Source organism: Buteo buteo, chromosome 17 (genome assembly GCF_964188355.1).
Source record: "Buteo buteo chromosome 17, bButBut1.hap1.1, whole genome shotgun sequence".
Classification (NCBI taxonomy): domain Eukaryota; kingdom Metazoa; phylum Chordata; class Aves; order Accipitriformes; family Accipitridae; genus Buteo; species Buteo buteo.
This window is the reverse complement of record NC_134187.1, coordinates 11339836-11358015: the sequence shown is the minus strand read 5'-3', so window position 1 is coordinate 11358015 and position 18180 is coordinate 11339836. Positions and strand designations below refer to the sequence as shown.

At 40.0% G+C, this 18180-nt stretch overlaps 1 long non-coding RNA gene across 1 annotated transcript in view; it reads right to left on the bottom strand.

Moving 5' to 3' along the window:
• Window positions 1-7281: 7281 nt before the first annotated feature.
• Window positions 7282-18180, bottom strand: part of LOC142041123 (uncharacterized) — a 31408-nt gene continuing 20509 nt past the window's right edge. The window contains exon 3 of the long non-coding RNA XR_012653361.1: window positions 7282-7363. This is a non-coding gene — a long non-coding RNA (uncharacterized LOC142041123). The remainder of the gene's footprint in view (window positions 7364-18180) is intronic.

Sequence of the window (18180 nt, the reverse complement as noted above, 5' to 3'; positions counted from 1 at the left end):
TGAAAAGAAAGAAAAAAAGAAAAAATAAAGGAGTAAGATCTTACTAATGTTGTTTGTTTTCTTTTAATACAATGTTCTAAAAAAAGAAAAAGTAAGAGTGATTTCTATTTTTTCAATATTAAAATTTTAGGTGCATTCTCAGTTCTCTTTAAAGATGTGCAGTAATAATCTGCAAAAATGGAATTTTTGCCAGGATGTTTTGAGTTTTAATCTGGGGGGGCATCAAAATAGCAAATTTCAATTAAAAATAGGAATACTTTGGGGGGTTAATTTTTTCTAAATTAAAACATTTCAGACTATTATTTCTAGAAAGTTTGTGCTTTGATAGAAATTCTGTCTCTAAAAATGTGACGTCTACTTCTGTCCGAACACTTGCAAAGCTAGTCAAAGCTCTGACACTGGACAATTAAAAATTGAACTTTAATTAAAAGTGGGGTTTTTTTAGAAAAATGACATATAAATCACTGCTATTTCAACCAGCTTTAGTCTTCACCTTCTTGAGCTAGAAAGCATTTTAATTCTGTTTCATAGTATAGGTGAGGCCATTCCTTCAGCCATGATTCAGGTCTATCAACATTAGACTAAAACAAGTTTAGTATAGCATTTGTAGAAGCAACTCACTTTTCTTTATTCTGCAGTGTTAATCTGAGGCGGCTCTAATTTGAATGTGAAAGAAATAATCATTTCAAATACAAAGAGAGGGTATTCACATCCATCTCCACTTGCATTGTCATCTACAAGGCCTGCTAACTAGAAGTAGACAAATTATTTATTAAGCGGAGTTTATTCAGTGGATTTGTCCACTTTTCCATTCTCAAACTGTGACTCAGCCACTTTAAAAAAAGGAGGATTGGACTTCTTCTACAGTTAGTTTTAATGACTGGAGGTTGTTTGTGTAACCCTTGAGAAACTCGCACTTTCAGGGTGATCAATCTATTGTTTGGTGACCCCGTGGCGAAGCGTTAGCCCAAGGTCAGTGAGGACCAGGAGGGCTGCCAAAAGCTCAACCGTTTTCTGCGGGCTGTGGGAAGCATCCAGAGAGGCAGCCCTGCTTCTCAGGAGCAGAAACAGTACGGTTTCCACCTCTGCCTCAGTGTTATCTTAATATTACCAACAGCTAGGAAAAGGGGGTTGCTTCAGTCATTGGGGGCTTCACTTCAATATTTGATTCAGCTCAGTTTTCATATCTGCAGAAAGAACAGTCCCAAATTCTACATGGCTTTTAGGAACATGATGAGATAGTAGATTTTGTTCACAGAGCTTTGAAAAATCTGGTTTTTAAGCTGTGCCTGCTCAAAGGTTTTTCTAGATGACCCAGTGGTGCTCTAGATGATACATGTGACACTCCATTTCTAACATACATAAGCTCAAAATGTGCCATTTTAAGACACTAAAAAACTGTCTCTAAGGTGGACAGAGTTTAACCTGTATAAAAATACTTGTATTGAAACATTTATTATCACTACAAGAACTTTTCCATGGTAAAACTGTAATTTTAGTGATGAATAGTTTTGTCTTTTTAAGGATACCACAAAAAAACCCTGCTTGAATAGCTCAAAGTCCCTATCTAACTTCACTATTTCTCAAATATCAGTAGCATGCATATTGTAATTAAATATAGAAACAAGATTTACTTTCTTACCAGGAAGAAAGAAAGGTCCTTAAAATTACCTTCCTATGAAATGAAATTCCCTGGGAATTATTTTCTAGAGCTGTTAAGTGTGTCTTCCAAAGAATAATTATTACAAGACTTTATAATTCAAAATAAATTTAAAAATAAGGAGCACTTTAAAAAATGAAATTATTCATTTAGAAAATAGCAAAAGGAATAGGCTTGATTTATCAAAATAGTTCTGTATTTTTCCTTTAAAAATAATTTCACTAAACACTGTTTCCTTCTGTAAAACACGTTGATTTTGGTGAATCAGCAATTTTCCAGTGAAAAAACATTCTGTGGGAAAATTTCCAAAAAGCTCTAGCTGTGGATATTATCAGTTTTGAGGTACCTGAACAAAACAGTATGCAGTAGGTGAGAGTATACATATAAACCTAAGTAATACACAACTTATCTTTCTTGCTTTAACCAGGACGTTGAGGGGAAACAAGTGTTTTGCTCATTTTTTTTCAATAGAATATTTGCATAATTAATGTATGTGATGTTCTGTTACCTACCAATATTTTTACATACATCTTTTTTTTTTTATATAATAATTATTGATGCATTTCTGGAGCCCATAGGCTACTACATGTTTATAAAAGTATTAGCAAAATATTTATTCATGTTTCCTGTGTTATGAGGTTGAGACTCATCCGTTCTCATAGACACACACATGCACAATCATGAATGAGTTCAGTAAGAAACCTCTGACAGCAAGTATATAATGAGCAATCTTTGGAAAACACACTGAGATCTACTTAGGCAAAGTATTATGTGATGACTTGTAGGCATCATAGTAATGGTCAAAATAAATAGCTCATGAGAAAAATAAATGGGTTGAAATGTATTTGCATGACAAACTTTTTTTTTTAAATAGTATCTTAAGACAAAGAAAAGAAGCAATGCATCAAATAACTTTTTTTCCCCCCCAAACAGGCCAGCCAGCTGCAACAAGCACCACCACATTTCTTTTCAAAGGGCCTTGCATGCCCTGCCCAGAGCAGCTAACAACTTTTGATCTCTACCAAATTGGAAGTACCTGAACTAGCTCCCTCCCACACCTCCAGCCCCATGAGCTTCCTGGTGTCTTTATTTTCTCCATTTTGTAAATCCTTTAAACATAAAAAAAAAAGAAATGAGGAAATGAGCCTAAAGATACGAGGAGAACACTGGGGGAAGGGAGGGGTTTTAACAGGTTTTTTGAGCCAGACATGTTACCACATGGTTCACATTACAGGCCAGTGTATTAAGAGTAGACCACCACAACACACAGGTGGAAGTGTGAGTCTGAGGGCCATTGAAGTCAGAACACTGAGAATTTTCCCAGTGTATCACAATTACAGAAACATCTGTGCTAAACAACTTTGTGCCAATCTGCTGTGAAAATTTGGTGTTCAACAGTCCTCAACATTTCTAATTTCTGACTTGTTGTGGGGTGGTCTCGTGTGACACATGGTGATCACTGGTTTCAGAGCCATGAAAAGGTTTCTTTTTCACACCTTCCTTTTATGTGTGTGCTTACCAATTCAGAATGCTTTCTGTTTTCGTATATAGCATGGTGTATATTTAAAAGAAAGTGAAAATTAGTTAGAAAAAAAAATCTATGCAAGGGAAAGATCTTGTGCTGGATTAAACATATTTACACTAGCTGAAAATATTAATTCCAGGGTTAGAAGCAAAACCATAGTTCTCAACTGACCTAGCACTGGCTAAGGCAGTCAATGTGAGAACAAAGATAAAAACTAACAGGTTTTTAAAGATAATATTCCTTAAGTTATAAAATATCATGAAGTGACCTCTGGTTTATAGCTGTGAGGAAATTAAAGGTGTTTATAAGTGATGGTTACCACTCACACCCAGAAACTTTTAAGTACACAATAAATAGCAATAACAGGACACCCCAGACTTCAGCAATTTCCACCTGAAGCGAGGAAGAAACAAAAAGAAAGTTTCTCTGAGACTCAGTATTCACAGAAGTTACTCCTAGGTGTGTGAAGCATACACAACTTCCTCACTCCTCACCTCTCCCATCCCAGGAACGCTTCTGTTAAGTGGCATAGACAAGTCCTGCTATTATTGTCACTGAAAAGCGATCATTTAATAAACTGCTGAATTCAAGCAGTAGGTTACTTCTGACTATTGCCGATAGCAGAGAAATTGCTCTGGGATTTGTCTCACCTGACTTTAGCAGTTTAAGAGTTAGGTGCCTGCAGCGATGCATGAAGATCTCTCTAAATTTCACGGAATAAAAAAAAGCACCTTCGGAGGACAGTTTATCCTGTATCACCACCATCACCTCCATCACCTAAAAGCTAGGATGCATCAACATCCAAAAGGACTGGTATTTATTTCTCTGCTGCCTACAGAATGAACTTCAGTAACTAGTTTAAACTAGTTAGATTCCTAACTTTTGAATGGTTAAAATCAGGTGTAAAGGATTTCACCATCAATAATGTTGATGGGTCAGAATTCATAGCAGTGACAGGTTTCCTTGAGGCACCGCTCAGCTTCTCTTCCAAATCTCTTCTTTACTGTGCTAGTCCTTAGCTGACAGGTGATTAGTAAAGCCTACAATCTACTCTCAGGATTAACTCTGATCTTTTCCTTCTGCAGACAACCAGTATGATCTTGCTCAATGATGGAAGCATGAAGACAGGAACAGCTCTTCTAAAATAAGTGATGCTAAGAATCTATCTGGGGAAAAATCAAACCATTTGGCTTGCTTGCTTACATTCCTTTCAAAAAGGGGATCTGATTATTTGCTCTGTATTTACAATTACATATTCGGTCAAATTGAACCCAGATGTCAATAAATGCCCAAATGCAGACTAAAGCAGAAAAAGGTAGCAGAAGTGGAAAATTCTACTAGTGGTGGTGAGTAAAATGTACTATGACCTTACATAATGAACTATCGGCCAAAAGAAAGCTGAGATTTCATGTGGATCTTGTCTCAAAAGTAGTGTTTGGGATTAAGATAGGTACCAAGCCAAAATTATGGTAATTTATATCTATTAGTATAAAATAAAAACATTAAATCAAGATCTAGGCTAAATTTCTGTTCTTAGTTTAGAGTATGTGCAAAATCTATGCAGTACTTAAACTCTGAAAGATCTAAAATGTGATCCACTGAGATGCAGCCACCCGTTCTTTTCAGAGATGTGTTTTAGTGATGTTGGATACTCTAGGTGTCAAAGCCTTGCTTACTTTATGAGTTTTGTGAAGGCAAAACTTTAGTTTAACCCACACAAATATCCAAAATGTTTCTCACTCCATGCACAGTTAGGTCATCAGTTCACCAACAGCTCATAGCTACATACAAGAAATCTGCTCTATATGAAGAGAGCTCAGTTGCCAAAGATTCACATTCTGGTCAAAATGCAGCCAATATTTACCAAATCACTTCCTCTCAAAAGAGACTATTTCCATGGCAAGTAATGTGCCAAATTTCCTGCACATGAAAATGACCACAAGTCCTGTTTTTCCTATCGACATTTCCCCATTTATACCAAAAAAGTATTTGGCTCTTCATCCTCCTCCTCAAGCTATTTTAATGAAAGCTGTTCATAAAAGACAGACTTTTTTAATTATTCTTTTTATGGGAAAAATAATGGTTTTGTGGGATTGTTTTGAGTTTTGTTTTGTAGGTTTTTTTATTCTCAAGAATTGCTGGAATACTTTTTACATAGATTTCCACAAAAAAAATCACTTTCAGACAGAAACTATGAATACAAACGTTGGGAATGGATAGTGATCAATTAAGAAAACTATGAGAGAATTAAAAAGAGGATAGAATGGAAGAGTTATGCAACTTTAATCATATTTGCCATTGCTTTTCCAGCTATCAGCATCACTAAGGAAAAGTAAATTATGAATCTTTTTAACATTAATTTGTATTATTGCTTCACACCATTCTTGTTTGGCTCAATGAAATAAAAAATAAATACATAAGAAACAGTTTGTGTTTGAAATATTAGTTATTTCAAACCAACATATTACTAACCCAAGAATATCCAGCCAATAGGGAAATTAATTTGATATTTAGAGTCATTAGCTTCACAATATCCATTTTGTCTAATAAGCATTCTGGAAATGTTCTAAAGGGATTTTTAGGACACAATATACAAAAGGGGACATAATAGGAGATTGAATGAACGATGGTAGGAAAATGCACAAGAGGACAAATGAAATCTAACTATGCTTTAGTGCTAACATTTCATTACCTTATATCTTACATACTAACTTATAGGATTAACTTGAAGGAAAAAAGTCAGCATGAAATGCACATCCTGACATGCAAATTCTGGACAAAGCACAAAACCAGCAAAATTATTTCAGAAATACAGAAGCAAAAAAAATTATCACAGAGAGCAAAAAAGCTGGTTTTCTTAGCCCTTCCCTAAGTTGGAGTGTGTGGTTATTTTTTTCTATAGTTTCAAGGACAGCAAGCAGTCTGACTTATGAAGAGTACTGCAGGGCTTTTCCTCGCCTTCCTCAGCGCAAGCAAAGAGTCAGTGGAATTGCCGTAGGGTAAAAACGCAATCTCACACCGATGAGAAATAACCCAAAGCTACAGAGAGAATCACTCGTGCAACCTTCATTGCAGAACCAGAGCCTAAAACAATGGTAATCTAAGCTGTTGCTAGGACAGAGGAGGGGGAAAAAAAAAAAAAAAAAAAGGAAAGGCAGATAGTGTGATTGCATCTCGTCAAGTAAATAGCACAGGCCAGGGCCGGGTCTCTGGCTATGGGCCAAAGGCCGTGCCATGGCTCGCACCCTCGCCACGTCAGGATGGCTGCACCCAGCTCGCTCGGGCAGTTCCCCAGACCTTGCCAGGCATTGTGCTGGGGCCAAAACTGTGCCAGGGACCATGCTAACGATTTGACAGCAATTGCATGCAAGCGCCCTGGCCCGTGCCCTCGCTCCATCTCATTCACCAGCACTGACATGGCCATGGGGAACTGATTTGAGGAGCAGTGGTGGAGTAAGGCTTGTGCAGAGAAAACCGATGCTGTGACTGTAAGGGGAGCTTACGTTCGTAAGCTTTTGTTATTCAGCTGACAAGCCTACTTCCAGAGCAAAGCTGTACACATTTCAATAGAATATCAAGTCTCACAAAGGGTTGCCCGAGTTCTTACTGTCTAATAAAGAGTCAGCAAATTTATGTTGTAGTAAAAACAATTGGGAGTAAAATTCCTTCAAAAAAAATACTCCATTCATCTGACTACAAAGTGAGTTGCAATAAATACAGTATTGAGAAACAGAGCGGCTTAGCGGGGTTTTAAGTAGTCTCTGCATTCTCGCTGCTGCTCCCACACACGCACACACACACAGGCTGCCACACTCTTCATCGTGCTGCTAAAAGCAAACAGTGGATATGACGGACAAACATTGTAAGCACAGATGTGTCCATTATAACCAGCATGAACTATGCTCACGAGGAGCGCTGTCACTTCTGAAAATCCGAGTGTCTCCGGCTGCGAAAAAGCAGTGGGGTGTGAGAACAAAAGAAAGAGATGTTGTGATTAAGGCAGGGCTAATGGTTCATTAACAATATCCAAGGCCTGGCTCTACAGCTTAGAAGTTAAGGATTTATTTCAAAATTACCTTTTGGCTTTCTTTTTTTTGTTGTTGTTGCTGTTCATTTCTTTTCTCTGCCTTTTGAAAAGGATTTGTAGCTTCCTCTCTTGCCCTTTTGTCTGATGGCTCCTAAAATATGAAGCAAATGAAAACACAGATCTAGTGAAAACAATATTTTTTTCCTTTCTCATCTCTTTTTTCAACTCTTTCTCTGATGTGTGAGTTTAAGGCAAGGGGAGAGGCAGCATTCCTTGCCTCAACAATGGCCCTACCCTGGCTTTTGGGGTCCAGCCTGGCAATCTGAGGGCAACCTTCAGAGCAGGTACGGTACTCACCTGAGCCAAAAGCACCACCGAAAACTTTCCAACAATTTAAGAGTAACGTGACTGTGTTCCGGTCCCCTTTTTGCCACTGGTTCATTTCCTATAGAGGCATGATGTTAGCTTGTGTCTACCCTGCTAGATGAAGGCGGCCAACGAGTGAACTTCGGTGCAGCAGGGCTGCTGTCAGATGCCCAGGGACAGCTGACAAATTAGCTTGTGCCAAAAACCTTTTTCCAGCTGGCACCGAGAGCAACACTGCATGAGACTGAGGGCCTTCTGCTCTCTGGCATTGTCCAGCATTGTCCTCAACCACCACCATCAGCCCCCACTCGTACCTCGGGCACATACTTTTATTTCAGCACTGCAAAGCACCTTGCTGGTGGGCTGCAGCACGGCCCTGAAATTGTTTCGGTCTGAACTAGGGAAAAACAAACACGCACACAATCAAAATTACACCGCAAGGCCAAGGGATTGTACGTGAAGTCTGGAGGAGCCACGGGCCCGAGTGCTATATGCTGGGAGGTCAGTCAGTCTGCTGCAGAGGGAGCCTTTCCCGGAGAACCAGTGCACGGGTGGGTGAGTGAGACATTGCTCTCTGCTGCAGTAAGCAGTACAGACAACTGTGGATGCTGGCTCTGGAGCTCCCAGAGCAGTTCTGGAGCACCCACTGGTACCTCCTAGCAATTCTGAAGGTTTCCTTGATTTGCACGCCTCTAAAATGTGCTTTTTAGTGTGTTGGAAGGGAGGAATCTTCCTGTCCTTCCTCAGCCACTGGTCCAGAAATGCCTTCAGCTATTTCCAGGTCTCCTCATTCCTGTCTTCCAGCCAAAGACATGTTGCATGTCACATGTTAGCTCTTCCTAATTGTGCTGGTAGTACAGAGTTGTAGACAGGAGAGTACAGAAGCACTGAAGAGCATTTCAGACATGATTTCAGACTCCTCTAGGCAACAGTGAATGTTGGTGAGGTCATATGCAAGCTTTAGTTTCATGTGCAAATTGCTACTATGCCCCCTTGCTGCTGCAATGAACCTGCTGTAAGTCAGGAGGGACCAAGTAGTAGAAGTTATTACCATGAGGAATTCATAGTCTTCAGTTAGATATTGCTGTTTCTTATATGATACCCAGTCTCCAGTAAGAAATAACAAGTGGAGCAGAGAAATCCTGAAGAACCACACATTCAACCTGGAAACTGCTTAAGTTGGGAAGCGTTATACACAAGGGCATGTCTTAAATCTCATGTTTTACTGTAATTCATCAGGATATTCCTTTATCTCGTCTTCTCATCCTGAACCTTCTCTGACTGTTGCCACCTACACATTTCTATCAGAAGTTTGGTGAAGGTGACTCCTTTAAACTATAGCTGGAATTAGAAGAGTGAGGTTTACCACAGGGGTTCAGATAGCTCCTGGAAGGACTTCTGGTGGATTAATCCTTTAGTTTGCACATTAACCTCTTACAGAGGTACAGGCTGGACACTGCCTGGCTGGAAAGCAGCTCTGCTGAAAAGGCCCTGGTGTCCTGGTGGGCACAAGCTGGTCATGATCCAGCAGTGCACCCTGGCAGCACCCTGGGCTGCATGAACAGGAGCAGAGCCAAAAGCTCAGTTAAAGGGACTTTCCGTTTTACTCAGCACTTATTAGACCACATCTAGGTATTGTGTCCAGTTTTGGACTCTCCACTTCAAGAAAGATATCAATAAACAAGTAAGTTCAGCAAAAAGCAACCAAAATGATTGGAGGACTTGCCCTCTAAGAAGTTGAGGGAGCTGACCCAGTTCAGCCTAGAGAAGAGACAGCTTCAGAAGGACCTAACAGCAGCCTGACAGTGCCTACAAGGAGATTACCAGAAAGATGGAGGCAGGTTTTCCATGGTGACACATGGCACAGGATGCCATATTGACAAATTACATAAAATGAAACAGAAGAGGTTCTGAATTTGTATAGGGGGAAACCTTTTCACTATTAGGACAGCTAGGTTTTGGAACAGGTTGCCCAGAGAAGTTGGGCAGCCTCCATTCTGAGAGATTTTCCAGACCTGACTGGATACAGCCCTGAGCAGCCTGGTCTGACCTCATAGCTTACCCTGCTGTGAGGAGGCTGGACTAGAGACCTTCTGAGATTCCCTCTGATCTGAATTATTCCATGATCTGAAAGTTGGATGAGTTGAGCCTGTGTCTTTGCAGGCTCTCTCCTCCTAGTCAGTGGAGGGAAACAAGCACCTCTAAAGTGCTATTCATTTGACCTAACCAAATGTCTAGCTAGAGTTGAGATGGCTTGCTGTGAAAGTTCTTGTTTCAATCCATAAATAGAACCTAAGGTAAGTAATTTAAACTTAGCCATCTAACATATAAATTGCTAAAATTTGGTGAGAAGTATCTCAATCTTGTATCCTATGCCTTCTTTTGCCTGCTGAGATTCAGACTTTCCTCTCTAGTGATCATGTCCTAGGATGCTCCTGGAGGATACCTTATGCAGAAAGCTGTTGTAAGATACCTGGGCAATGTTCGTATTAGCAAATAAAATGGAGAAAAGGAGCTAGCTAAAGCAGTGAACAATTGCATGTACTCTTTAACTGCTAACACCCTCTCTGTCACAGCTGTAACACCTGCCAGATGCCACTTTCAGACATAAATCTTGGCAGCATTTGGGGACTACCTTGTTTGGGAGAAGAGAGAAAGTCAAACTGTGTGGTTGCAAGCCATGTTGTCCCAGGCTGGGGTCAATCTCTAGCCCTGTAGTAGGCAGTCCTGCTGCCCTAACCATAACCAGTGGACAGTCCTGAGCAAAACTGGTAGGCGTATAATCCTTTCATGACCACCAAACTTCAGTTTATAAAACCTGTTTTATTTTCCTAATAACTAAATGACCTTCCTGTGCTAGCTTCATGACTGGAGATTAATACACTCTGGGATCACTGCCCAGTCACTTCTGCCAACACAGGAGCCATTCCAGGAGACATGTTCCTCCGACTCCCTGGTTAGATTTCAGTATATTTCAATTTTCCATTTGTAGATTATAATTTTTTCCAGCCCATGGTGTTCTGGTAATGTACTAGATCTATTGGAAAGTAGAATCAGCAGCACTTTCCCTTGCTAATTCATCTGCCACAGTGGCAGTATCTAAATGTCCACTTGAAATCTCTCTGGATAAATAAATCTTGCCCTATTGTAGTGAGCTATGCAGTAGTTTGCTCTTTGCATCTTCCTGCTTTAGATGTTTAGCAGTAAGGCTGATTGTTAGAGAAAAATTCTGTAGTAAAACTGTACAGTACAGTATTCAGCATCAAAAAACTGATCACAAATGTGAACAATGCATCACTATGAATCTGATCCTGCCCAATCCTTCATGTATTTCAACTTCAAGTTCCTGTGGGAATGCCTACAAGTTATTTTAAGACACTCCTCCAGAACAAATTAATAGCAGATACAGGCAGCAAATCTACAGGCACTTCCCAGGCATGACTGGAGGCCACCCTCTCAACTGAGCAGATCCCTTTAAGCTGTGGAGATGACACTGCTCAGTTTAAAGCAAGAAAACCACTAAGTGGTGTAATGGATTAGAAAATCTCTAGGCTTGCCTGGACATGAGGTATGTGGCTTTCTGAGCATACTTCCCTACCCCTCTTCTACTCCAGATGCCTTTTTACCAAATATATGGGTATATTCCCTATTAGTGGAGTATCAGACAAGTTTGGGATGCTAGTGGCATAGAAATCTTGCAAAATTAGGATCTTAGTCAGCACCTCAGAGACGATTCACTTCAATAGCAGTAATGATGCTAACTATAACTAAACTATTCATACAAGAAATTTGTCAATCGTGATACGTGGACCTTTAAAACTGTTTTGCCAGTGCTAGCATACAGTTCTTCCTGTGTGTAATATCTTACAAGGTCAGTGTTATAAGTGCCTCTCCAATCCTATGAGAAAGTGTAACCCTGCAGAGTAAGGAGCTGTGACTGTCACTGCCTTGGCATATAAACAAAACCAGAGCTGACTCTCTGAAGCTGCTGGCACTGATGCCCCATCCTGAAGTCTGTGAGAACTGCTCTTCTCAGAGCAAATTTAGCGCAGGCGTGTGGCAGGATAAGGTGGGGCGCATGGGACAGGGCTGGCAGCACTGGCCTGTACCCCAGAGGGTGTTAGGAGAACTAAATGAATATTTGTGGGCTAGAAGCTTAAACATGCTTGACAGAAAGCTCATCCACGTGAGGGACATGGGACTGGAGTCCTTGTATGAGGAACATAAAGAGGACATGGAGGTCAGAAGCCAGGACACCAGGAGCTGCTGCTATGCTGCTTCCGAGGGCAGACCTCAAACAAACTCAGTCTGAGAAACCCCTGGTTTATTTCACAGACTTCCCCCCACCGTTGTACGCAGACCAGAGCACCGATCTTGTGTATGCTCAACTGCAAATCTCGGAGAGATTTTGCTGCCAGCATGGGGGCTGACATGAGTGACATTAAACATGTGCATACAGTTTGGGTGCTACTGTGATATACATAATAAATAATAACAAGTATAAAAACAGACCTACCTTTTAGCAGCCATATCTCATCTATATTTTTAGATCCACAGCCATAAACGTTATAAATATAGCTGAAATCGTCCAATATGTATTGAATGCAGATATTCCAGGATGCCCATAAAACACATTGAAAAATGTGAATTGATTACATAAGCAGCTTTTTTAATGAATAAGGTCTATAGATTTTATAGTATTCCTCTCTCTCGAATCTTGTAAAATACATGGAAGTCTTAATTATAGTTGAAGATATCTGAACTATGTTGGCCTTTGATTTTATAATACAATATGTAATTCCTGCTGGCATAATAAACCAATAAATTCAGTATTTGTTATAAATGAGTTTAAATTTATAAGTCTATCAAAATACCTCCTGGTTCCTGTTAATGTTTAGGAAACATTTCAGAAATGTTTCAGGTTCCTGGCTGAAAGAATTGCCTCACTCTTTGCTGAGCTTCTGTTGAAACAACGTCTTGAAGTAATCAACAGTTACATATACTGTATGAGTAACACACACGCAAATGTTGTGTATGTAGGTAAGAGAGATACAGAAGGAAGAGAAGGAAAGTAGAAATAGTCGTTTATGTGTAAGTACTTCCTCCAGTAAGACTTTTGGATCTTAAAGGCTCATCCTGAGCCAGTTGTAAATCACATTTTGCTTTGGAAGGTATGAAATAGATGGGCTGCCTTTCAAATAGCACCCTCAAATCCGTGCAGGTCCTGGCCAGGGACACTCAGTTTGCTAGTAGACGGCCAGCTGGTGAAATTCATACAGTACCACTGCCACATGCTTGACTTTGTGGCTTTGTGCTGAGACTTCAACTCTTGCTTTTCAGTCACGTTCATATCAGTGCTCATGTAAAATGAGTTTCACTTCTCGCTCTGGAGATAATAATATCTGGGTCCCAGCAAAAGGTGCCAATAGTCAGGAGTTGTAGCTGAAGATGGTTAAAAATGTTCGCTCTCCTTCTATGAGTTGGTGCCCCTTGATGTGGCTCCTGAAGCTGCAAACAGCCAAACCCGTAGCAGGAAGGAAGGACAGTAAGAGATGATGAGACTTGTTTGCTGATATTATCAGGCTAAATACATAAAATGAAGAAGCATCTGATTCTACTTTTAAAACTCAAATTTAGAGCATGTACTAGCATAGTCTGGTAATGTTTGTGACAGAAAATCAGTAAAATTTTCATGTCAAAATACTAAATACCACATAAAGGAGTTACAGATGCTGTATTTAGGTAGATTAGCTAAAGCATGGCATGAACTGTAGTTTCTTGAAATTCTATCCCCAAGGCAAAACTAAAATGTTCAATGGTTGAGGGTTTGTTGTTGTTGTTGTTCCTCAACTAAAAACAGCTTTAAAAATATGATGCATATAAAGTGTTATACTTTCTAAATTATGCTGGCTTTTGGCTAGGTACATGTTTTCTATTGAAGTTCACACCATAATCTGAGACATGTTAATTTAGGGTAGGCGTCTACTCAGTCAGCTGTTCAATAGAACGTATAGACATATACATTCAAGGCCTTTCATTCCCTGGAAGTCTAAGGAGCATTTTGGATATTGCCTTTCAGCACTAAAACTGGTCAGCTTATGGTAGCATTTTCTCATTTCAGTTTCTGCAGGTCCAAACCACAACGATCCACAAGGGGATTAAAGCATATATTAATGAGCTTTTTAGCCCCTGTAGATTTTTCCTTCTAATTTGCCAGAACTTTATGTACCCCTTTCCTGACCCTAGAAGTGATATTTTCTTCCATCTGGAATGATTGTTTCATGTTAATATGTTGGTTTGAATATAAAACATAGGAATGTTGGTTAGCACAAAACCTAATGAAGGCTCTGGGGTTTTTAGCTTTTTTGGCTTTGTTTATTTTTTTCCTTAAAGAAACATCACTCATTTGTTCAGGCCAAGAATGTAAGGTTTCAGATGTTATTCATGCAAATCTAATGTAAAACACAAACATTAGACAGTAAATCCATATTTAAGCACCTAAATAAGCAGCCTGATTTGACACATTAGCATTCTGGTAAAAGCCTATGTTTTCTTCCCCGACCCCTGTCATCTGAATTCAGTCAGGCTTATTAAGAATTCAAACCCCATCTTATAAGAGGGACCCGTGTCTACTAACTGCTGTAAGTACCATTATGACAATTATACTGGAATAAGATCCCAGGGAAAGTAAGACTTGGACAAACAGACGACATTTTCTTTAGGTCTTTTGTCTTGGACTGCAGCTTCCATTTGAAATGGCCATTGTAAAATGGAACCGTACCTCCCACTGGATGAAAATCCAGCTTGTGCAGTTACCCATACGACTTCCCTCATAAAGGTTCTGGTAGCTGAGTACATTTTTGAGGGCAGAGTTTGGTTGCAATGTTCTCTCGTTGAGAATTTCCATTTGTTCGATTTTTTTTTTCTTTCTTCCATGTGTTCTACTTATTCCAAAGTAAAAGTGTGTTTTTTCTCTTGAGTTAATGAAAACTCAACAATCATTAGGCCCACTGAATTTTTAACTAAGCAGTTCTGCAAGAATGAGAAGGAAAAAAATATGCACATGGTAAACACAAAAGTGCTTAAGTAGATACCCATATATGGTAAAACGTACAAGTTAAATACTAACATATTTGGCAGAAATGCATGACAAGAATCCCTGTCCAGAGCCAAAGCCTCATAGACAAAGGGCAGAATTTACCACAAGCTTCCCTATCTCAGCTGCACGCAAAGCACGTTTCTTTTTTGGATGCATCTGGACGATTATCCATTATGCATTCCATATGACATACATCTCAATGGGGTTTACTTCACCTGCTTTCATGAAATGAACCTTATTCTTCTTGCTCTCATATAATAAGAACGTTTGCTACTGAATATTAAAATGTGTGCAACATGTGGCAGACATCTGTGGTGTGCTGCCATTGCACTTGACTTGCACAACAAAGTGAGGCATCTCACCTTCCAAAATCAACCCTGCCCCCCTTCAAAATACATCTTATTTCAGAAATGCAGGTGCAAAGCAACACACCTCAACAAACACTGAACACATAAAGAGCTTCAAAGAGGTTTTGTTCCACTGTGTTTTGCTTAGACGTGTCATGAAACAGCACATACGTAGGAATCAGGTTTCACTTGGTCTATTCCAGAAGTTTTCAGTCAGTTGGGCTTTGTTTTTTCTTGTGTTTTGCTTTCACTCATTCTTTTTCACCAAAATTTAAGATTATCCTTAAGAATCCAGGTCACTGTTAGTGGAAGGCAGTTTCATGGTTCCCATACACAGGGCACCACACTAAGCCACCCTCTGTCCATCAGCCAAAACATGGTAATGACTGGATAACTGGTAAACTCCATGGCGAGTGTGACGTAAAATGCATTAGCTTCATTTACAGTAAAAAAGATTTAAATGAATACATCTTACTTCACATTTCCAATGTCTTAAGTGCACGCACAAGCCGAAACTTTGGTAGCTTGTGTTCTTTTAGGAAGCAAAATAAGATAAATATAATTGACATCCTTTTCTTTTGAATGGTTTCCTTGAGCCTTTTAATTATGCTTAGCTAATCCACTTTAACAGCTAATTCACATTGCCTCTCCTGAGCATCCTTGTGTCATCATGTTCTGGCTTGCAGATATGGAAAGTCGAAAATCTTCTGCTGCTTTTAGACTGCACCCACAGAAGATGTATGTGCAAATGTCAAGCCTCTAATGCCCAAATGTCAGCATGTGCTGTCTCTGCTCACATAGCTCTGGAGTAATCATTTACACCTGTGCCATATGAGTTCAAAACTCAGGGATTTCACTCTTATTTTACTGTCTGGCAATGTAAGAACTTGAAATTACGTTTTCTTTAAGATCATTCTAATATACCAGGTAGTATAAGAGCATATTAAAATAAGGGCTCTCTCTCATACATCACCTACCACAGTGGTGGACAATTACACTTGCTTTGTACTTAGCTAGTCACCGACCCGAGGTGCAAGAACGTGGAAAACTAGACCCATTTCGTGCAGAAGCTGAACATTTGTCTTGTGTTACTTTCTTATGTAGTATTGCATCAGAAATGCTTCCCCTGATCAGATATTAATATGTAAATGAAAAGGTATTCAAAATTTATTCATCTTGCGTGAGAATGAAAGAGATCATGAAAGAAATTCAAACCAGACTGAGGATTTTTTGGAATAAATCTCTCAAAAGTAAAATAAAAAAACTCCAACACATAAGGAATTTCTAGAAGCAGGTAAGGGGTCATTCACATCTTCTATCTGAAGTGGGCCACTTGGACAAATACACTGCTCCAGGATAACTGCAGCTGTACTACCACCACCTTACTGTAACCCTGTGTAACCTTTGTTACTGCAAGAAGAGGTGATGGTCTGAGTATTCACAGACAGGAATAGGAGCCACCTGTGTGAGTACTGAGTGCCACAAGGTCTGTTTCAATACCAAAGACTGACGCACATAGACGCATATGCAGAAATATATGTACCCTTTGAAAAACTACTGAAGGAATTTCTGGCATTCACCACTATACCTGGCTCTGCAAGGATTACAACTGTGAGTCATGTCATAGCTGTTGCAGGCATGGAACATTTGCAATGTATCAAGAGAGCATATTGCCATTATTAAATGAATACAGCCATTCAAAGCAATTTTGACTGAAAAGGCCTCATTTTAATTTACAGTTAGGGCTCTTTCACCACCCCTGCAGTATAAAAGTGCCTTAAAATGGATATAAGCAATCCTAATCAATCCCACTCTAAGGCACATTTATGCTGCTTTAGTGCAAAAATGAAAGTCCAGGCTCTCAAGGATTATGTGTGTAAAGCACTTACTGTATTGGACCCATTGCTACCTTTTCATTGATGGCAACACTTCAGGGTAAAGTACAGAATCACAGCTTCATCATATCAAACTCTACATAGAAATAGGAACACGCTTCCTAGAGAGGTGGTTGATGCCCCAAGCCTGTCAGTGTTTAAGAGGCATTTGAACAATGCCCTTAATAACGTGCTTTAACTTCTGGTCAGCCCTGGAGTGGTCAGGCAGTTGGACTAGATGACCGTTGTAGGTCCCTTCCAACTGAAATATTCTATTCTATTCTATTCTATTCTATTCTATTCTATTCTATTCTATGTAGAAAAATGATAAATCAATGGAAGATACATATGGCCAGATCCAGACTCATGCTACAGTAAAGAAGTTCTAAGTCCACCTTAAAAGCATGGTAAGAATCAGAACAAATATTTAAGATAATCTGAGGCTTTATGATATCTGATATCACAATATTGATTTATAATAATTTGATTTCATGCGGGAACTACTTTCTGAAGGCTCGAGCATGTGGCTTCAGGCATCTCTGCATTGTGTTTTCAGGTGAATCCTAAGTTATTTTTTTCCTAAGGTGCTGTAAATTTCTGCACACTTTGTGCTTGCCACAGTGTGAGTGTAAGAAACCAGTGCTTGGCTATTATTTCCCTGTAAGCCTGCACTGCACTTTGCAGTAGCCAGGTAGGCAGCATGGACACAGCCGTTGGCTGTGCTCGGTGAGAGAGCTTGTCTTGGTGGCCGTGAGCTGTGCCACTTGGCTGCAGGGCCACAGGCCAGCCCCTGGGTCAATATTAGGTGTCTGCAGTTCGATGGGCAGCGGTTGGGCCGTAGTACACAACAGATGCGATGTGGCTTCCCTTGGAGCAAGCTACCCTGCACAGAGGCACGCACATCTCACGGCAACATCCACAGAGCATGGGGGGGCTAGTACAACGCAAATTCAAACTCCAGCATACCACACACCAATCTGCTGCTTTGGGCAAACCCTTATTCCTTCTGGACTATTAGGATGGAGAACTCTTCAAGGCAGAGACTTTTACTGGATGTTCATTCACCACTTAAGTTATTTGAGCCAGCTGTGTTTGAGAGTCTCTGTCAGTAAGTGATTAAGACCAAACTCGTGTTTGCATCCACGGTGCAATCTCTGCTATGATCACATGGTCACAAGAAGGAAATAAAAACCCAAGCACCGACTTAAGGAAGGAGGATGGGTCAGTGGTCAGGGTAGTGGTCCCTGCTGTTGGCATGCCTGGGAGTAAGCCTTTGTCCTCT